The following is a 23595-nucleotide window of genomic DNA, read 5'->3' on the forward strand; positions in this document are numbered from 1 at the left end:
ATTGCTGTTGACGATATGGACAGAGAAAAAACCGCGTTCATCACACCTGATGGCCTATACCAATTTAAAGTAAGGCCGTTTGGATTATGCAACGCCCCTGCCACCTTTGAGCGTGTGATGGACTCCTTGCTCCGAGGTTTCAAATGGTGCACATGTCTCTGCTACCTCGACGACGTCATAGTCTTCTCGCCCACGTTCGACACTCACCTTGAGCATCTAACAGCTATACTTGAAGTATTTCTAAAGGCGAAGCTGCAACTTAACTCGTCCAAATGTCGTTTCGGCCGCCGCCAAATTAATGTTCTGGGCCACCTCCTTGACGCTTCCGGAGTACAGCGTGATCCCGACAAAGCTCGCGCTGTCCGAGACTTTCCCGTTCCGAAGACAGCCGCAGACGTTCGAAGTTTTGTAGGGCTATGGTCGTACTTTCGTCGTTTTATTCAAGATTTTGCAGCAATTGCTAGACCCCTCACTAATCTTTTGAAGAAATGCGTACAATTCTCGTGGGGTACTGCAGAAGCCGCCGCCTTCTCTCGTCTCGTTACTCTTCTCTCCTCACCACCCATTCTCGCCCACTTCGACCTTGATGCCCCTACAGCATTGCGTACAGATGCCAGCGGTCATGGCGTAGGTGCCGTCTTAGCCCAGCGTCAGCGTGGCCAGGATCACGTTCTTGATTATGCGAGTTGCCTCCTCACACCATCGGAGCGCAACTATTCCATTACGGAACTAGAATGCCTTGCTGTAGTCTGGGCGGTTGCGAAGTTCTGTCCTTACCTTTACGGTCGCCCTTTTTCCGTAGTCACTGACCATCATGCTCTCTGCTGGCTGTCCTCGGTAAGAGATCCTACAGGCCGGCTTGGTCGATGGGCTTTGAGCCTACAAGAATTTTCATATTCCGTGGTCTACAAGTCTGGCCGCCTGCACCAAGACGCTGACAGCTTGTCGCGTTACCCTGTTGACGACCCTGACTCCTCCAATATTGCCAGTGCTGCTTGCGTATTCTCTGTGTCGCAGCTGCTTCATTTCACCGACGAGCAACGTCGTGAGGCCGACATCAGAGCACTCATCGACCGTTTTGAACACTCTCCGGGCGACGCCACACTATGCCTCTTCGTCCTCCGCAACGTTACTCTGTACCGTCGTAATCTTCATCCGGGCGGCTCTGAGTTCCTACTTGTCATACCTAAACACCTCCGCTCAACCGTTCTAGAGAGTTTCAGGACGCACCAACGGCAGGAAACCTCGGCGTATCTCGAACCTATGACCATGTACGTCGCCGTTTTTTCTGGCCGGCCCTTGCCCGTTCCGTACGAGGTTACGTCGCCGCTTGTGAACTTTGCCAACGACGCAAGAAGCCTTCCCAGCTCCCCGCTGGTTACCTGCAGCCGCTCGACATCCTTGCCGAGCCCTTCCATCGTGTCGGCTTAGACCTTCTCGGCCCATTTCCGGAATCTACATCGAGAAACAAGTGGGTTGCAGTCGCGGCGGACTACGCGACCCGCTACGCCGTAACCCGCGCTCTTCCGACCAGTTGCGCAACTGATGTTGCGGTCTTCCTCCTGCATGATATCATTTTGATTCATGGTGCTCCGCGTCAATTGCTAACATATCGTGGCCGTACATTCTTAGCCAAAGTCATTGACGACATCATGCGTGCCTGCTCAATACAGCATAAATTTACCACCTCCTACCACCCTCAAACGAACGGCCTCACTGAGCGTTTGAACCGCACCCTTACAGAAGTGCTATCCAAATACGTTTCAGACGACCACCGTGACCGGGACCAGGCTCTACCTTACATCACCTTTGCGTACAACTCTTCCCGTCTCGACACTGCTGGCTTTTCTCCTTTATACCTCTTGTATGGCCTTGAACCGACGCTACCACTGGAGACTGTGCTTCCGTCCACCACAGCAACTTGCGCGCGCTCGTGTACAATTCTCTCAAGACAAAACAAAAGCAGCGCTACGACCTCCGTCACGGTCATGTCAATTTTGTGCCCGGCACCCTCGTGTTGCTTTGGTCACCATCGCGTAATCTTGGCCTTTGTGAAAAACTGCTTTCCTGCTACACGGGCCCATATCGCGTGCTTCGTGAAGTGACCGATGTCACCTACGAAATCGTTCTAGCGACGCCCACTACGTCCTCTGCTGTGACAACCAGTGACATTGTCCACGTCGCCCGACTCAAAGCCACAACCCTCCACGCCCTTTGGATATTTAACAGCACAGTGACGGCGCTTTTGCCGCCGGAGGGTAGTATTACGATATCATCGAGCGATGCTCAAGGGACGAGCCGCCGCGAGAACGATGATGAAGTGGGTCTGTGCCCTTGGCGCGAGTGAATGTCGGCCTGGTGCTCTGGCTTGAGTCTAGTGTACATAGCCTCTTTCGTCTGTGTCTTTCTACACGTAACAATATATATATATATATATATATATATAGATTCAAAGTGGGCAAAGTAGACACGAAGTGCTAATTTCATTAAGCGTGGCTCCGTCACTTTAGGCAGAGCTCATAGTTTCTCACACTACTTTGCTTAGTCATCGACGCATTTCGATACACCGCAATCATTGTAATGGATGGTGACGTAGAGGTAGCAAGAAATAGAACAGAACTAAAATGAAAACTTAGACATCGTTGTCGCTTCTTCACAGCTGTGGTGTCGCGAGTCATACAATTTGCTGATCAACAATATTGATAACAGTGACGCTATTCCTTTGCGAGTAGTCTCGATAAACGAATCCAGCAAGGCATATAAAGAAAATATACATTACGCAATTGTAATGTTGTTGAAAATATTATCGCTGCAAGTATACATAGGCCATCCCGTCTATATAGCCACTCGTTTGCTGTTCAAAAGGAGAAAGCACATGAACAACGGCCGTCTATTACAGAAAGGGCACACTACACTAAAGCTATCCGCGAGTGCTGTGCAAACATTCAGAAAAAGGTACATGTAAGCAAATTGTTCGGCCGGAAAATGAAAGAGTCTTACCTGTAGTGGACGCAATGCCGCTCGGCAAAAGGAGAGCGAGAGCGAAGATAACAGGAGCCATGATTGCAGCTTATCGACTCTTGAACCACAGCAGGTCTCTTACGTATCTGCCACCAGTTAGATGATGCCTCGCACGGTTGATTTCTTCCTATTGATAGTACTAAATTAAGTTTCACACGTGGCCACGAATGCAGATAGTTTCCTAAATATGGAGTGTTTTCACTTACGTCACTTATCCTCTTTTGCAGATATGTCTAATGGTCGCAGATCCGGGAGTACGACGTCGACGGAGTGTGGCGGCGTGCTCTTCGTTGACCTCGTTAAGAAGGCCTGCGGTGTTCCTAAAACACGCAGGTTGATGCCGGAACAGATGAAAACCAGATGCGAATGAGCGCTGTCTGCGTACAATTCAGGGAAGTGAGCTGATGTAACGTTGGTTGCATAGAAATATCCTCATCCTCCTCCGCTAGCTTGAAAGGAACGCAAAAGTACCCATCAAAGCGACTCTAGCTCGATAGTTACCATCAATTGTAAATCAATGCTAGCATGTTGACTGTGAAAAGGTAGGGGTGGGTCTACCTACTTACAAAAGTAGCTGTCTCAACATCTCTCTCCGTAGTGATGCTTCGGTGCAAAGCTTACTCTATTCGAATTTTAAGCATAAACATCTGTACAAGCAATACTACTGCAAGCGGGATTGCTTTTATAGAACCGGTGGTTGACCAAGTGTCACAGTGCGGCATTATTCGATTCGGCGAAGCACCGATCAACGGGCGCCAAAAGTTCGTAGGAATAGGAACTGGCGAGCAATACGGTTATTGCCGGCCACTCGGGCAAGCGGCCGAAAGAAGTCGAGGCAGGTTTAGAGATTGTCCATGATGCCCCGACGGCTTTTTGCAGGAACCCCTGTGTATTCTCTGCCCCGGTCGTGCATAGAGAAGTTTGCTAGGAAGGCAGGGGTGCGAATACTCCGATATAAGTGGTGTCTCTGTGCAATCCTGTGTCCACGAATTGCTGACAGTGTATGTGTGCCGACAGGGCCGTATGGGCCGGCTGCCGTCGTTTCTCCTGTGTTTGTGAACGAACAATAGATGCCCGCCACGGACTCAAAGGTGTGGGTGTGTGGTGCAATACAAGTGCGCAACCTCTAACACCAGAGAGAAATCAGCCGTTCCCTCACCCCTAATTAAAAGGGGCGCGGCGAAGACCTTGGCAGGAGCCGGAATACAAATGGGTTAACTTCACTGGATCGTCACCAATATATGTCGTTCCCAAACACAGGGAACTAGGGAAAGGATAAGTTATATAAACGCAGGTTTCAGACCAAACTGAGCAGTCTAGATGCTGAGCCTACAATCTGCTGAAAAGCGTCAAGCAGCTAGTGCCGTCCACTATCGCTTGAGCCGCCTAGCCGCGTCTAAACTGCGAGTTACTAGTTGACGTAAGAGACGACAAACCAACGTCTGCAACGAAGCTCACGGTAGTTTCCCTCAAGTTAGCTCAACCTGCTCGAGGGAAGACGTCAGACCTCGACTCCCGGAAACCCAGCCCAGCAATCGCATCCACCGCAACGAGGTCGGCGTGCCAGCGTTCTTTGGGAAAGCTCTGTCATCGACTACACGATTATCTACTTGCTGCTGCTACCCGGCCATGCGTATGCCATCATTTGTTTTCTTTTGAACTCTGTTTAGTTGACCACCGTTAAGTGTGTTTTGTGTAGTGTTAGTTTCTATATCCACTGTTAACTGTTCGTTGTATTTTTTTCGTCTTCATCATTGATGTACATTAAGTGCATGTGTGTTAGTGTTCGTGTGTTTCGTTTAAATTGTGTTTCGTTGTCAGCCTATAAATATTTTGTTCTCTCTATTTTTCGACCCTTGACTCCTTCGCTGTGTTCACGTGAGTACGGAACGCCCAAGTGGCTTGTATACCCCGTCGACGACTTCCCGCCGACGGCGAACGGATGACAAGCCGTGGAAATAAACTGGCGTCTGCAGACAGGATGTTGTGTACAAAAACAGCACATGCAGTGAACGAAGAGCGAGAATCGTGTGGATTGATCGATTGGCGCTATTGACACATTGTTGCCCAATGTCGCATGCACCTGCATGCGAATTGTGAGCTCGTAAGCTTTGAAGGTGTAGCGGCATTTTGAAGGGAATGTAGTTCGACAAGTGGATAAAACAAGGCAACCAGTTAGGCCTAGAGGGCGCTGAGCTGAGGACATGGGTTGCGGAACAGCAGAGGCAGGCCCGAGAAGAGCGGGCGTTGGCCCGAGAGGAAAATGAGAGGGAGCGAGTGGCGGCGAAGGAAGCCGCAGAAGGGGAAGTACAGTTATTAGAAGTAAGGATCCAGCTTAATCAAAGTGGCAACGGAAGCAAGGCTAGCGGTGAGCACCCATACGTACCCGAGGAGCACAGTTTACGGATAAACAATAGCAGACTTCTCGTCTCCTTTGTTGAAAGAAGGGACAATTTGGGCGCTATTATCCGGCGGTTTGAGAGTATCGCCAGAGGTCAGAAGTAGCCTGAAGGCTAGTGGCCGACCACGCTTTGGGCCTGTTTAAACGGAGATGCGCTTAGCGTTTACAAAAAGCCACCATCGGACGATGCAGCAGGCTACACAAAAGCTAGGACCGCTCTCCTGAGGCACTTTCGCTTCACAGTATATGGGTTTCGAGACAGGTTCAATAACAAGAAACCAGTGGGGGTTGAAACGGCAACCCAATATACAGCTCGGCTAAGTCGTTATTTCGATAGATGGGTCGAAATTTCCAAAAACAATACCGAGTACAGCTCCCTTCGCACACTGCTGATTAGAGAGAGATTTTTGCACGGGTGTGGTCCGAATTTTTCGCTTTACGTAAAGGAGAGGAAGGCAGAATCTTTGAACGATATGTTAGAGCTAGCATACCAGTTCTCGGAAGTTCAGGGTGGAGCAAATCTCGCGAAAACAAAGAAGGGTGATCCTGCCGTAGGCGAGAGACAGGAAACTGAAAAAAGAGGAAACGGCCGCCCACTACTACCGCGTTGTTACCTTTGCAATCGCAAAATCCACCTACCCCAGCTACGTCGCAACAAAGCCGCGGCCAACGCGGTCATCGTCTGTTATACGTGTCTTGGAAAGGGTCACAGATCGTAAAACGGCCAAGCGGCTTCTAATGACAGACAACAGGCATCGTGCGTTTGCGCCCCCACCAAAGTAGAGCACCAAGATGAGAAACGCGACGGCTATTTCGAGCTGAGAAATGGGGACACGGTTCCCGCCATCAACGCGATAATGGCGACGCAGCTAAAATTCTCGCTGAGGGCCTTCCGGTTGCTTCCGGTACCATAGGAGGGAGAGAGATCACAGTGTTGCGGCACACAGGGTGCAACATGGTGATTGTAAAGGCTGACCTGGTGAATTTGTCCTCAACTTGTTCATTTCATGGCCTTTACGTTTTTCATATCACCGACATGGCTGCTTTCTGGTTTCCAACTGATATAGTTCTAAAGTTCATGCGATACTTTATTTACTTATTAAACAGACAAAAAACATGGACGCATTGACATCAGTTAGTTCTTGCACAATTTTTGGTACCTACGAATATATTCTTTTATGCAAAAATACATATTTTACTTATCTTGAGAGTGCGTAGCATTCAAGAATTCATTTCAAGCATCTTTAGCAATAGTAATGCACTTATTATTCATGTATTTGATCCTTTCACAAGTTTCATAAGCAGGAGGCCGGGATGCAACGTCAGCGCCCCCCCCCCCCCCCCCATCTCCGAAGAAAATTTCTGGCTACACCTCTGGCTCCCGCCTCCCTCTACCATAAAACAAACAAATAAACAAACTAATTCTTCTCCGCATACATTCCACGCCAAATTTCGTTGCGGCTCTAGCAGTCGGGCTTACCTTGGAGAACCTCCTGCGTAGATCGAGTGTACGGTCTGCTCTCCACTGGCACCACGTAGCCTCATCTGATGGCAGAGTTTATTGAAGCGAATGCGCTATGCGACGAGAAGATGAGCAAAAAAAAATATAGTTTAGATTGCGGTGCGCATGTAGCTGTATCTCGAATACTATATGAAAGACAGGTTAAGAAATTATAAACAAAATTAATAATTACCAGCTTCTCAGTTAAATGACAAACATAAAGTGATTCTTAAATAAAAACGCATCAAGCGATCCGCCAATATACTGGCTCTCATTATAGGTCGCTGACTGAATTTCAAAATATTTTATACCATCCGTGACAACCATTCTGACTGGCGTGTCATAAATCTGAAACGCTAATGATATTTTTTTAAATTTCGCAATGCACTGCGTACTGAAGTAAGAGCACTAGAGTATAGAAAAGAAAATTTATGTGGACGGCATTCTTATAATCATTTTATTTCAGTGCAGCGCATCAGGAGTATAGGACGAACAAATAAATTTATGTATCAATCTGTATTGCACACATTTTTGGCATGACAATTCTCTGTAATTCTGTTCGAATTCACATGCCTTAAAATATTCTAAGCTGGAGAACATACGTTCATACGAAGTTAAGTTGCTCAAATTAGGAGATAATTTCTGCGTTTTAAGCTTTAAGCTGATTAGAAGAAGCAGGGCTAGGAATCTATTAAGAAGTTTAACCTGATAAATGGAAGCCATTCAATGCATCAATCTGTTATTTCTATTTGCAGTTGAGTACGTTCAGGCAAGATTGAAGAAAATTACATCTGGGGAATTACATAACTAAGCATTTAAAAATGGAACCACGCTACAAAGTGACAATTACCATTGAGACAACATCAGGGGCACATTGCAAGAGTGGATATATCAAGCACATAAAGCTCACTCAGACAGAATCTTAAGCCCAGCTGCGGAGCGAATGACCCTTTACGCTCTTTGACAGCCCCAATTTGGGACCCCTGGGCCTTCTTAAAGCAGGTTAAGTATAATTTTTACCTGCTCCAGTTCATCTCTTATAACCAGTTCACATGTGGTCTAACTGGTGATATTGAATGCGACGGGCTTCTAGCTAATCCATTTGGCTGGGCAGGAAGAAAAAAAAATTTCCTTCAGAGAATTTGTCAGTTTCGCCCAAAGGACGAAACATTGAGAGTGATAGCAAGGTTTACTGCTTCACGTGGATTTCTATGTAGGTGTTTTATCTGTACGCGGCTGCGACATGTCGGCACGACGCAGCACGCGATACGAATCCTGCCGGCTAGAGGAAACAGTGCCCTGGCGGCTGCCAGTCGTCCCACACCGGTGGCGTGATGAGGAGCGCTAACAGTGGTGCAGCAGGCGCCGGGCGTCGATGGTGCACAAGAGGGACAGGATTACCGTCGGCGTTAGTCGGCGTCATTAGGTAACGTTAACTCGACACTTACTGTCCGTTCGTTGCGCTCAGACCACTGCATGGACAGAGCTGTCCCGCAGGAACACTTGTGTCCTTATATTATGCGCGCGTGAAATGCTCATGCCAGCAGGCGGAGGCCAGAATGCGGCCACGGATGCGCCACCCTGGCGCTGACCCGAGTATGAACAGTGCGCCGATCTCGCTTCGTCATCGTTGCAGCCAAAGGCGCTCCGCACCCTTGAATGACCTCTAACCTTCCACATGCGACCCGTGCGTGCGCCGTAGAGCGGGGCCGCACCGCTGACGGAATTTTTTATCGGATAGTTAACAATCTTTTTTCGCTAATCACTACAATAAATATGTGCGTTTAGCTACCTTAGCTTTCCGCAATTTCACTGCCACACACTTTTTGCCTCTAGCATAGGCACTTTTGGCTGGACATATAGGTCCCCGCGGAGAGCACTGCTTTGTGATATCCTTCTGCATATTCCTTTGTGAATGTCGATTATTAACAAATATAATAATAAACTTAGTGAAAACGGGTAATACCTCGAATGCTCAATAGCCTGCTCAGTCTCGCATTCAATTCAATGTGTTTACCCGGGTAATCAATGGAAGTATTCGCATGTATATGACAAAATGAAATGGCCATCTTATCCCTCATGCCCTTTTCAAATATTTTATGTGGACATTGCTATTACTATTCGTTTTCTATTTTTTATTACAATTCCGCCGTTATTAATTTTCCTCAAGGAATCTACCCCTATAGAAGCACCTTCTTCCACACGATCGTGCTTAATTGTCACTCAGCAATGTTTCTTGAAGGCCTCGCTTTTCACGCATCAGTTTCAGTTCTGAGAGATGAGCATTTCTACACAGTCGCCTTTATTTTTCCTGTTTTCCCTCTTGCAGCTCATTGCAGGTATATCCTTTAATAATAGGTGTGCCTGCAATATTTCTATGAGCAGCTTGTCCAACAACGTACCTAAATTGTGCCAAAACTAAAAACAACATATCCGAGTGCCACGTAAGGTGGACAGAACCAAGGTAACGTTGTCTGCCGTCGCTTGGAGCAAGTCAGAATGTATTTTTTATATTTCGCCTAATTAAATAATTACTTAACATTAATTAACTTCTGAAATTGCATATTCAGGGCAAGATTGAACAAATTAATTAGTAAATAAACCTTTATTAGAAACCCTGACTTCTAACTCGAGGTGGGAGGGTCCCTGATTCCAGGAACCCTCTGGCCTGGGCCCCCCTCCGGGCCTAGGCGACGAGCTTGCGCTAGTCGACGAGGTCCGAACAGATCGCAGCCTCCCACGTTTGTGTGAGGAGGTTTGGGTCTGCTGCTGCGGGTTGTGTCGCTATGATGCTTGCTCCGGTATTCTTACATTGCAGTAGAAGGTGCGCCAGGGTGTCTGGCACATTTCAATGTGGACAGGTGCAGCTGTATACCGTTAGTTGGAAATGATGCAATTCCAACTGACGCTGTAGATTTACACATGTGTCAATGAGAAAAATTGTAGGCCATCCTGAAAAATTCTCGATCTTGTTACTTGTCGCTCAATACGAACTTCATAAAAGTTTTTTTTCTAAGACTGAAAGAAGCAGGCAAGTGCCGCGCAACTAGTCGCGCGGCACTTTTCGCGGGATTTCGTAGGCAAACAAGGAGGAGTAGATTTTAATGAGGAGAAAGGAGGAGAGGTCGTCCTGGAGAGAGTGTCTCTAGCCTGCTACTACTCACTGGGGAAAGGGGAAGTGGGAAATACAGGGAAAGGTAGGTGGCGGGTGATTATGTTATGGTACAATGAGATACTATATACACGTTGTCCAATATGTGGATGCGCACTGAGGACGCAATACATGTAAGAGTAATTTTGTCCATACAAAAAAGTAATCTTGTCACAAAAAGTTATTGCGCAAACACATTTCGCACTGACTGCACGTCTCACAGCTTCTAGAGGCCATCGTCTAAACAAGTCTCACTTAAAAAGTTCCAAAGTGATTTTATGGCACGTTGGACAGAGTCAACACTCCTCCACGCGCCCAAAAGCTTTTCTTCTGAAAACGGGCGGGAGTCCAAGCAGTCAACAGTAGACTTGACTGTTCTTCGTTCGGCCACATATTGAGGGCACACGCAAAGTACGTGAGCTATTGTCTCGAGAGTGCGCCACTATATTCAGGGTCTGTGCTTGTCCAATCTTGTGAAGGCATCGGTGGGTGTATGCCACACCCAGCCGTAATCGATGAATGGGTGTTTTTTGGCTTCTCCGCAACAGAAGTGGAAGCCAGAATTGTAATCCAGCGTCAAGTCTATGGAGGCGATCTTTTCGATGTTCGGGGTTGTCCCAATGTCGCGCCGTAGAAGCTTTAATGGAGGTATGGAGCAAGGCGTTAATGTCATACCGGGAAAAATGAATTTTTATAATGGTTCCGTCAGTGTGCGCCTTTTTTGCTTCCGCGTCAGCCTGTTCGTTTCCAGCTATTCCGCAATGGCTAGGAATCCACTGCAGCATGATTGTATGTCCGGAATGAGACGCCTCAGCAAGCATGATGTCATGACATGACGTCATAAACCAGAGGACTGTATGCGGTTCTGTCATTCATATAATTGCTGATGAGTTGCAGTGCTGGTTTTCAGTCACAGAACACTGTACACTTCTCGAGACTCTGTATTAACCCATCGCAGGGGCGTAGCCAGGGGCGGCGCGGGGGGGGGGGCTTATGGGACTTCAGCCCCCCTAGAAATTTTTTCGTGCTGCCCATGGACCGCCGACCAAATCAACTCCCGGCGTCGGAAATCATGCTAGATTTTGTCTAGAATGCCCTTTTCACGCTCGAAAAGACATTTTAGCGCGAACATTGACAAAGCGGGCAGGATTTCGCGGCATCGCCCATGCATCGGGAGTCACATACCGTAACGCAAGGAGCCCCACCGAACACAAGCTTGAACAGCGTTTTGATGGCGAAAGGGCTCGCCGCGGCATCTCGCGGAGGCCGCGGCATCTACGGAGCGCATGCATTTCAATGCCGAAACTTGATGGGTATAAAGTTCCAATATACTTTTGATGTGAAAGGTGCATTGACATTTCCAACGTTGTGCTTTATATTTCCAATTGCGGAACTTTGTAGGATTAATGCTGTTATAAACATTTGACGCTAAAAGTGCATTGCTTTTCTAAAGTCTTACATTGGAACATACAAAGAGACAAGCCAATTCTACACACTGACAACACACTGACAAAGCACCCAGCGAGGTCCGATAAGATGAAGCGTTGTGGTGGCTCTTTTGTGCCGTCATGTCACCTAAAAAATATCAATTTTTTTTTCACCTACGCCATAGCATCCATGTTAAGACAATAAGTCAGCCAAGGTAACTACGCCCTTATTTATTTTTTCTACTTCGACATTTATTCGCGAGGACTCATTGAGCATCTTCAATTTTTTTGTTCTCGCTACTTTACACGCGGGCTGCCAGAGCCAGCCAGAGCGCATACGTTTTTCTCGTGTTGCTCCGACCACCTCGCGGCGCATTTCGGTGCGCGTTTGCTTTTCTCTGGCCGAGTGGATTTTCGCCTGGCAGAGTTATGGGCACACTCTGGATAGCAGATGAGAAAAAGAAACTATCGTCACTCGCCGCCATCACTCTGGGGACTCGACGAATTGCAGCGCGTTCGCTTGAGCGCAACCTCTGCGGAAGGTCTTGTCTCGCCGATGTAGGATACCGAGCAGTATGCGTATGATTCTCGGTGGACCAAGCGTCCCACGTTTTCCTTGATATTCCTTCGGTAGCCACATTAGGTGCCCAAAGTAGGCGTTCTATTCTGGTCAACATACTTTCCTTTGAGTTTTTTTCATTTCGGGGCCCACGCCCCACAAAAGGGAGAAAAAATACGTTGTTGTGGGGCAGCGAATTGTTGTATGGTGAAAGTTCTATTTTCTTACCTCTTCTCTTGCGGTAAGTAATGGGCTACGGCACGCTTCAGTTGCCGGATACCCTTATTATTTTATTGCAATAGCAATGATATGGACACTCCAGGCGCATTCCTGCCCTCGCCGTCTCCCTCATGTTTTGTATAAAGTCCAAGGCGATTCGCGACCGAGCGCCGCATGCTGTATGTGCGAGTGAAAGCGTAGAGCGGGGGGGGGGGTTGGAATGGGTGGGCTGACGATGGTGACTCAGTCTTGGGTGCGCAAAGGAGAAAAGCAGGGAGCAAGCGCGCCGCCTTCCGTCGCGGGCGATACATCAGGGGGAGTAAAGGGAGGAGAGTCGGGCCTTAGGATTCTGTGATCTGTGATCTGTGAATCTGTGATTGTGCAAGATTTTTATTTGCCTTTTTTGACGAATTATATACCGTGACTTTTTCTTAGATAAGTCGATTTATTGGAGATTTATATGTATATTTAAATATTTCGTTGCGAGGTTTTGTGTATACGTGCAGTGAACTTTGTTTACAGTGACACTTCCTTGTCCTTTATCAAGCCGTATCTTCGCATTTGCGTATTGCATTGTATCTTAGTATTTCTAATGAACGAGGGCGAGTCAAGCGAAAGTGAGCCAACCCATTCCGCGCAATAATGGTTCGGTTCATTATCTGCGAGGCATGCGCGCAGCACACAGGCATCTCTCTTTTACAAAAGGGACACGCATGTGTGACGATAAATCTTCTTTAATGCTCTCATACAATGGGTTAAACATGGTTGCATGACATAATGGACACTCCAAAAGTTGAACAGCATGGTGCCATGAAATTTTTGACAGCTGACGGCATTTTCCAACAAGAAATTAGTCGCCGCATGGCTGCCGTGTATGTTGAACATGGCATTTCATTGGCCACTGTGAAGCGTTGGAGGAAACGGTTCAAAGAAGGACGTGAAATTACAATGACGGTCCAAGACCGGGCCAAAGCCATTGTGCAATCACTCCTAACAAAATTTCAACGGTTGATGAGCTGATGAGACAAGAATGGAGGATAAGCATCAATGAACTGGCAGAGCGCGTGGACATCAATCACGGTCCGGTTCACAGCATAATTCATAAACATCTTGGTTATCGGCTCCTGTGTGCGCAATGGATGCCCAAGATTTTGAACCACCGCCAGATGACGGAAAATTTCGGTGCTGCCTTGACTTGTTGTCTTGTTGTCTGCAATTGTGATCAGGGACGAACCATGGTGCCACTAAAACGAGCCTGAGACACGACAGCTAAGCCTACAGTGGAAACATTCGAGTTCATCATGCCCAAAGAAAGCAAAAACCGTCATTTCCGCCGGAAAGGTGGTGCTGACTTTTTTTTTTTCGATCGTCAGGTGCAATTACTGAGAGAATTTGCTAAATCTTGAGAGACTATCAATTGTTTACAATATTGTGAAACGCCGGAACGGCTGCGTGTCGCAATCAAGAACAAACGACGGGGAAAATTGACGAATGGGGTCATCTTGTTCCACGACAATGCCCGTCCCCATGTCGCTGATGCGGTTAATACAATATTTGCAAAGTTCAAGTGGGAAATGCTGGAACATCCGCCGTACAGGCCAGGCTTGTCGCCTTGCGACTTCCACATTTTGGGGCAACCAAAAAAACAGCTCAAGGGAACCAGATTCGTGTCGGACGATAACGTGCGCCAGTTGCTGACTTTTTGAAGAGCAACCAAAGGACTTTTATGAAACGGGAATCCCGCGACTCGTTAGTCAATGGGACAAATGCCTAAATGCTCATGGAGACTACTTTTAAATAAGGTACCCCGTTTCTCATATATTCGCATTGGCTCGCTTTCATTTCACTCGCCCTCGTATGTTTTGCAGAACTCCTGCTTTCTATACGTGCTCTCTGTTGAAACTATAATTTCGGTGCATTTACTCACAATGCACGAGCGGTGACAGTTGCTCCTGCGTAATACAATGGAACAAATGAGGGCGTCATCGAGATTTTTCACTGGCCATTGCATATGCACAGGCACGTAAACATAGTTCTTGAATGACAAAGTCTCGTTAACGTATTTGCCCTCAACTTGTTCATTTCGTGGCGTTTACATTTTTCATATCAGCGGCATGCACTGCTTTGCTGATTTTGGAGTGATAAAATTCTAAACTTTGTGTGATATTTTCTTTACTTATTAAATACACAAAAAAAACGTGGAAGCATTAATAGCAGTTATCTTGGGCACAATTTTTGGCACATACGAGCATATATTATGAAAAAATATATATTTTACTTTTTTTCACAGTGCGTAGCATTCAAGCATTCGTTTGCAACATCTTTGGCAATGGCAGTGCAATTATTATTCATGTATTTCATCCGTCGACAAATTCTTTAAGAGGAAGCTTTAGCTCGGGCGCAACTCCTGCACGGCCCATTCAAATACATGTAAAACTCAGAAACGCTTTTCTGTGATAACCCCTGGATCGCTTTTAATAAAATTTGTTGTATTTGAGAGAGAAAGTTCAATTCTAGTGTCTATTGGAAGCCCCATTTCAGGGCCTGAATATTGTTTAAAATATTTCGAAAAATTCAAGTTCGAAAAAACTATAAGCACGGCGTTTACAAACTAATAGCGTTGCATAAAGAACAGATATCGCTGTTCTGTAAACGACATCTATAATAACAGTAAAAGCGGTGAAATTTGGTATGTTAATTTGTAGCTTATGTGAATTGGTCATGTTGTCTGCAAGGTTTCTGCAAAAGCCGTATTTCCACAATACAAATTTTTTGAGATTCATGCGTTACATATCAATTTTGTTCACTGTAGATGCACTATTAGGTGCATCTCACAGAATTCTGACGTCAATTTTCATTGTTGAGATAGGGTTATAGGCTAGACAGTTTCGTTTTCTGAAAATTTGCGATTTTGGGCAATTTTTGATAAAGAATTGACAACCCAAATGAAAAATCCGAAACCAGCAGTCATTACAGTTTTAGTTTTTACTTTAAATGCAACAAACCTTGTCAAATTTGGTGCAGTGGTTGCCGCGAAAAACAAACTCCCCTTCTACATGTATTTAGGTAGGAGCACAAAGCTTCCTCTTAAGGAGGAGGCCGAGCTGCAGCGTGAGCCCCTCGAACGAAATTTCTGGCTACGCCACTGAACCCATGGTATCGACCTGGTCGTTCGGACTGTTCATCAGTCGGTCGGTGCCTGGTCAAGTTCTCGCCGAGTAGATTTCTTCTCACTGAAAAAAAGAAAGCAAGAGCGTGTGTTCGCGGAATTACAATCTCGACCTCTCTGTGCAGCAGCTTGATCGCGCTTTTTTGTTCTTTTATGGTATTTATTACAGCAAGTAACGACACAAAGCATTCCCCAACGGTGCATAGTCACAGACTGGCGGGCATAATGACAACCACACACAAAGAAGAGCACAATCACAAGAACTGTTCATAGTATAGCTAGAAATGAAGGTTTCGTTTTAGCAAGGTAGTAAGAATAAGCACTTCACCAAAATGGGGTACCAGCCCGGCTGAGTACTAAATTCATCGTAAACTTGTTTTAGGTGTAAAGCCATCTGAATATAATGCAGCCTTGAAGGTACGGTCGCTTCGACGTTGAGGTCCAGCATTTGCGCTTTCCACAAACATTGCATTCCTATAGTAAAAAAATCTTTTTCGAAAAGCACATTATCCTCAATAGTAAGCAGCAGGCCAAATCGCACGTACGTGTCACTCGAGCAAACTGTCACAAACTAGCTTTTTCATACAGTCGCAGTGAGATAATTTCCATACCATGGCCCATACACACAACAGGGGATCGGCCAAGAAGCGTGTCCACGTGTTCACTACGATGATTATTTCCATGACGCTTTCCATATTGATTATGATAATGATTTGAAATCTCTGATATTATCATACTATGCTACATATCTACAACGTGAGGTTGGCTTAAACGTGGGCGTTACAATGGCGTATATTCACAGCAGGGAATCGGTTAAAGAGTATGTCCACGTGCTGAATATGATGATGATTTCCATACTGTGGCACAGAATCGCAGAGGAAAGAGCGAGAGAAACAGCTTTGTTTCGTCAGGTGGAGAGGAATTAGTTCATGGTGTCGTTAGGCAGGCCAGATGGCCGTCAGGCAGTGCTTCAAGGCGACCTCTTCGGCTCGCTCGGCCGCCGTTAGCTGGACGTCCAGGCTGGAGCTGAACAGCACCTCTTCCCATAATTCGGGTGAGGGAGTGGCCAAGAAAATTAGAGGAGGTGGATCCTCCTCAAAGTTCCGAAGGATATGACTGAGGGTGGCCAGCTCTTCGCAGACGTGGCAGTGGCGATTTATCCGGTCTGTATAGATGTGAGAACAGATGTGCGGTTTCAGGTATGAGCGCGTTTGGAGTCTGCGCCAGGCAACTTCCTGGCGCTTGTTGAGTGACTCGTGTGGGGAGGGTGTGTGCGTTTTAATAGTCGACAACATTAAGTAGTGTCTTGATAGGAGTGCAGACCCTCGCCGGGCGTCTCTGGGTCGTTAAGATCGAGCGCTCGGCAGACGAATCTGCGAGCATGTTGGTGGGCCGTGTCGTTCCCTGGATTCCCCGGATGTGCCGGGACCCATATCAGTTCTACAGAGTGGGCTTCTTCGCATGAGCTCAGTGTCTGCATGATTAGGTTGCGGGTGGCTGCCCCAACTCCTTCGCTTTAATCACTAATGGTCGCATTGGAGTCATGCACTCATGACAATGTGGGCGCCTGTGGAGACGACGGCTACTGCAGTAGCAGCCTCCTCCGTCTCAGTAGGGTTGGCGGCTCTTAGTGAGCCCGATATTGTCTGCGTCTCAAGGCCGGGTCGTGAGTTCGTATTGGCGCACATGAAGTAGGAATTAGCCTTGTAGGGGATGTTGAGACTCGTCGACATGCATCACGGCGGGGTTGGTTCCGTATGTCTTCTGGAGGGCATGTGTCCTGGCCCGTTGTCGGCCGTCGTGGTGGCCGGCGAGCATGTCCTTAGGCAGTGGCTGGATCGTAATGATGCTTCAGATGTAGGAAGGAATTGTGGTCGGCGCGCAGCTGGTCGGGTTCACCCGGTGACCCATACGGGCTATGATACATCGGCCAGTCTTACTGCCTTCAAGGCAGTGCCGCTGTGCAGTACGGTGGGCTTCAATTAGCTCGTCAATAGTATTGTGTACCCCCAGTTGTAGGAGCCTCTCTGGGGGTGTGTTGCACGGTAATCTCAGGGTTACCGACAGCGAGTGTGCGCGGTCATCGAGTGAGAGGTGCTCATGTTTGCTTGTGCACGCGTGATGCCTTGCTTGATAATTTAATAGCCGGCGAAACGTGCATATGCGGCTGATAAATCTACTATCCTTACTTCTTATAGCTGTCTACTAATTTGCTATCGAAATCGATGTTTCGCCTTTCGGGCAAAACTGCCATGTTTTTTCATTATGTATAAGCTTTAGAATCCGTTCTGGACCGATTCGAGAGTATCGACTATAATAACTTGACGACTATCATAAACAGCACAGGCATATTGTAACCTAGATCAAGTTTGCACGCGTAAGCGCCAAAAGAAGTGGAATAAAGGATTCGTTGCGAAAGGAAAGGATGAGCTCTGCGGATGATCCGTGGGCTGCACTACCCGTGTCAGGGCCTGTGACCCGAACAAGGCCGAATAAACTAAATTACGCTAGCGTATCCTTGTCTTCTAGAATCACAGAATTGTGGCACACGCCTCCAGTCATTTACGATTGTGGCCGTTTTAATGACTGCATTGCCTTTGACCTAAAATTTTTACCGGCGCACTCGTTTAGCGTCAACCTCAATATAACACCTCGTATGTTCGCTGCGGCACATGTAGCTTCGTGAGGAATAATACTGTGTCGCATGCGCCTTCATTCGAGGCTATAAAATGTACGGGCGCAGTAACTGAGGACGGAATGAGCGCGTCTGTTGCATTTTGTTGGGAAACCTTGAAGCTGTTGAAGGGTACGTTGCAGCTCGGCCTCGTCCTTATAGAATTTGTCGAGGGATTAACTATATGAAAAATAACGGCACTGGCATTGCCAAAGATGCTGCAAACGAATTCTTGAACGCGAGGCACTGTCAAGACAACAAAAGACTATATTGGTATGACCCGAAAATTGTGCAAGAAATAGCCGTATCCATGCTTCCATGTTTTCGTCTATTTACTAAGTAAAGAGAATATCGCACGAATTTTAGAACTATATCATTTCGAAACCAGCAAAGCAGTGCATGCCGCTGAAATGAAAACGCAAAGGCCATGAAATGAACAAGTTGACGACAAACATTTTCACGGAACTGTCATGCAACGGCCAGGAAGAAATCTCCATGACGCTGTCCTTCGTTCCAATGTACTGCGCAGGAGCAGCTGTCACCAGTCGTGTATTGTGGGTGATTGCACCGAAACTGTGGTCGCAACAGAAACCACATACAGAAAGCAGGAGTTCTGTAAAATATACATTAAAATGCGAATATACAATGGACTATACAAATGCGAAGATACAGCTTGATAAAGGGCAAACAATGTCACTGGAAACAAAGTTCACTGCATGTATGCACAAGACCTCGCAACAAGATATTTAAATATACGTATAAGTCCCCAATAAATCTACGTATCTAAGTGAAAGCCACTGCATATAATGCGCCAAACAAGGCAAATAAACGTGTGGCGCCATCATAGATTCACAGTTCACAGAATCCTAAGGCCCGCCCGCCAACCCCTTCCTCCCTCTCTCCGATGCATCGAGCGCGACGGAAGGCGGCTCGCTTCCTTCCCGCTTTTATGAGAGTGCGAAGATATCTGCCCAGCGGTCGAGTTAAGAACCACTGGCCTACTTGAAGGCCTTGGGTTCTGCTAGAGCAGGGGGAAAGGAAACATGTTCGCAATAGAGATTAGTAAGAGGTGATTGAAAGATTGGTGGAAGAAAAGTAGGGAAACGAGAAACATCGGTGGCGTACAAAAATAAAATTTACAATAGGGTTTCAGAAAGTTTGATTATGGGAATTTTTTGTGTTTTTTTACCCTTTTCGTCTCTCTTATTTAGCATAGGTAGGACATTAGGCAATATAATAACAAGAACTTGGTGGCGCAACTCTCCTCCCCGTTGTAAAGGGGACGCTCATAGCATCCATCCTTCGATTCATTTCTACCTCGCTTACACAAGACTAGGCCACCATCCTCGGCTCATCCATCCTCCCCCCCCCAACCCCCCCTACGCTTTCATTCGCACATACAGCATGTTTCGCGTGGTGATGATGTTATCGCCCTTGAACTTTATAAGCAGTATGAGGATATGCTAGCAATATGCCTGTAGTGTCGATATAAATGCTATCGGCAATAATATAATAAGAGTATTTGGCAACTGAACAGTCCCATGGCCCATTACTTTCCGCAAATGAAGAAGTAACAAAATCGAAATTTCACCATGCGACAATTCGCTGCGCCGCAGCAATGTCTTTATTTCTTTTGTGGGGCTGGGGCACCGAAGTAAAAAAAAAATATGAGAAGGAGAGCATGTTGGCCACAATCGAGTGCATACTTTGGGCACCAAATGTGGTTACCAAAGGAATATCGATGAACACGTGAGACGCTTGGTCCACAGAGAACCACACGCATACTTCTCGGTATCTTACACCAGCCAGACAAAAGACTTGCCGGAGAGGTTGCGATAGCATTGAAGTGAAGGTAATTCCCTCAAGCGAATGCGTTTTAATCCGTCGAGTACCCAGAGCGATGGGGGCGACTGACCGTTGTTTCTTTTTCTCACTTGCTAGCCAGAAAGCATCCAAAAGTCGGCTAAGCCAAAATCCACTCGTTCAGAGAAAAACGAACGCGCACCGAAGTGCGCCGTGCGGTGGTCGGGGCAGCACGAGAAAAACGCATGCGCTTTGGCTGGCTCTGGCAACCCGTGGGTAGCGACAAGAAAATTGAAATGGCTCCATGTGGTCCTCACGAGTAAAAGTAAAAGTGAAAATAAATAAATAAGAACGTAGTTACCTTTGCTGACTTTAGTGTCTTGACATGTATGCTTTGGCGCAGGTGAAAAAAAAATGATGACATTCTTTTCTTTGGCATGACAGCACAAATGAGCCACCACAACGCTTCCTGTCATCGGACCTTGCTGCCTGCTTCGTCAAGTTGTGTGATAATGTGTTGGTTTGGCTTGTCCAGTTGTATGGTCCGATGTGCGACTATAAAAAAAAGTCAATGCACCTTTGGCGTCAAATGTTTATAACAACTTTAAAGCCACAAAGTTCCGGAATAGAAAATCTAGAACACGACTTTGGAAATATCAATGCACCTTTTGCATCAACAGTTTATGAGAACATCATACCCATAAAGTTTCGGAATTGAAAAACATACGCTCCGCGACTTCCGCGAGCTGCCGCCATAAGCCCGCTCGTCATCAAAACGCCCGTGAAATTTTGTGCTCGGATGGAGCTCCTTTGGTTATTTGATTCCAGGTGCATGGGCATTGCCACGAAATCCAGCCTGAGTTCGCGCCGAGATGCCTTTTCGAGCGTGAAAAATACATTCTAGACAAAATCCAGGATCATTCCCGGTGCCGGGGGTTGTTTTTGTCGGCGGTACATGACAGCATGAAAAAAATTCGGTGAAGGGTCGGGCTGAAGCCCCCTAAGCACACCCTCCCTCTTGCTGTGCCCGTGTTCTGCGAAGGCGCTGACGGCACTGACCCACTGCCAGTCGGTGCGGTGAATTCGGTCTCAAATTCACTGCCTCAATATATCGCGAAATGAAAACACGAATGTATCAAGAACTAGCGCGGATCTCCAAAAATAAATGTGTGTGCGTACCTTTCGTCGCGCTGACCACTGATGAACACGATAAATGTGTCCGTATCTTTGTTCAAAATACCGCGTCTTCTGCTTCTCGTATGCTACGCAGCGTCGCTACATTCACAGAGTGGAAATGGCTCATGATGTTTACATGCCTGGGGCAGGTAGTTTAGCAGGAATGAAAAATGGAAGTGTCCATTAGGAGGCCTCGCTGTCGCTGACCGACGCTAAATTTGTATCCACACAGGCCTGGGCTAGTTCCCTCCCCCCTGTGCTCATTATAAGGGGAACCAGAAGAGACAGATCAATCCTTTTTGTCCTGCAGACGTTTCGCTATGATAAGAGAAATATTATTAAAAATTCCCCTTTGAAGCGTGTGTATAAATAAGTCTGTGCCTGTGATTCGGTCTTTGGGAGCCTCTTGGTTTCAGTGGCAAAAATGTTTGCTTCGCAGCTGAAATTTTTCTTGCTGAAACCGATCGATTCTCACGCTGAATTGATTCTCACTGTTTAAATTCTGCCGTTCGTGGTAATCTTTTTTTACTCCATCCCTCACACTAGACCTTTTAGCTATATTCGACAACTGAATTTCTTTTTATGTTTTCCTCCTCTTGCTCATTTCACCTAGCCATAAGATTCATAGCTAATGCCCCACTGTGAACATACGCTGGAATGATTCAGAAGAATAATAACAAAAGCGACAACTGGGAAGGCGTCGCATTAGAACACATGGAAAGCGCGGACACCGGCTCTATTCAGTACACAGGTGTTGAGCGGATGTTATCTAGTCGTGGCAGCTGCTGGCATGATTGTGCTCTCCAGGATCAGTATTCTACACTGCTCTTCACGTTTCCCGCAGATCATGTGAGCCTGAAGTAAATATGAAACAAATGCGTCACGGACGTGCCTCTTTTTTTTCGGGCATTATCTGTCTATCTACCGTTCCCTCGCGCTACAAAGAAAATTATTTCCTTTTTGAACATTGAGTGCTCATTTTGTACATCTTTAAATGCTTATAAACTACTGTCAACTTTATCTGAACTTTAATTCGCATTCTCGCGCTTTTTTTTTACAGAGACAGACAATAAGAAGAAAGTGCAAGAGCAAGAAACCAAAAGCTGCTCAACAGAAGCTAGATGGGATGTCTGCTTCTTTCTTTAACGGTCAGCTACAGTGAATACAAAAATAGAAGAATGTATTGCAGAGGTACAAAACATATCCGTAAGTGTACATGTACCGAAACACACACACACACACACACACACACACACACACACACACACACACACACACACACACACACACACACACACACACACACACACACACACACACACACACACACACACACACACACACACACACACACACACACACACACACACACACACATATATATATATATATATATATATATATATTGAAGAAATACATTTACCCGCACATATAACAGGCTTTTCATCCAGCATCAGTAAACAAGTGTGGACGCACGCGGCAAGATTAACACTTACAAGTAGTCATTGCGGAATATCGACATTATCCAGCGGTACACACAAAAAAAAATGCAGAACGGGATGGAGCAATAGCGTAAAGGATGTAAAAAAAATTCACGCTGAAAATTTTCTGGAGGTTGTCAAAGTATGCGTAAGCATTGCGCTACTTAAACGATTATTAACTCTTATCCGTTCTTATCAACATTATCGTACCTGATCCAACCCTTATCGGCGCTTATTAACATTATCAGAATTGCTCAGACCATTACAAACCCTCATCGCTGTTTGGCACCTTATTCATACACGTCGAACCGTTAACAACGGTGATGAGACCCATCTAACTCCTCATGACTTCTTGTTATCCTTACCAACTCATTCACTGCATATCTGTCTATCTGTCTTTGATGTGCTGTGTGTTTAGAAAAAGTTTATTTCGACAAGAGACGATACGAACACTGAGTCATAATCACGGCACAATTTCGCCGGGACGATAACATGTAAGAAACGAAACACAGCACGTTTTCAACGTAAGTAAGTTATTTATTATTTCAAAGTACCTTACAGGGCCCAAGAAGAGCATTGAGTAAGGGGGGCGTGATTGAACAAATTACAAGAGAAAACAGATATATGAGCGCTAAAAAATGTGAGAGCTAAAAATGTTTGTAATGATCACATGCTTCCAAACAGTGCAAAAAAAAAAATAAAAACGCTAAATCAATACAAAAAGTTATCGGGAAAGGAATGAAAAGTACAAATCACCCTAACATAAAAAGCGATGTAACACTCGCGCAAAATAACGTACGTAGCGCGAGTACATAACGCGAGTCCGAGTCCTTACGCACCAACACATAAACACATATACCCACGGAAAGGCACAGTCACACATAAACTAAATGCCACATGTACAAAATGATTTTCAGTATATACACTGTACACAATGGTTATGTACAATGATGATGTGATAGAACACTTTAGACAATTTTGAAGTGATGTGCGCGAGATGTGTATGTACAAAA

Source organism: Dermacentor variabilis, chromosome 8 (assembly GCF_050947875.1).
Source record: "Dermacentor variabilis isolate Ectoservices chromosome 8, ASM5094787v1, whole genome shotgun sequence".
Lineage (NCBI taxonomy): Eukaryota > Metazoa > Arthropoda > Arachnida > Ixodida > Ixodidae > Dermacentor > Dermacentor variabilis.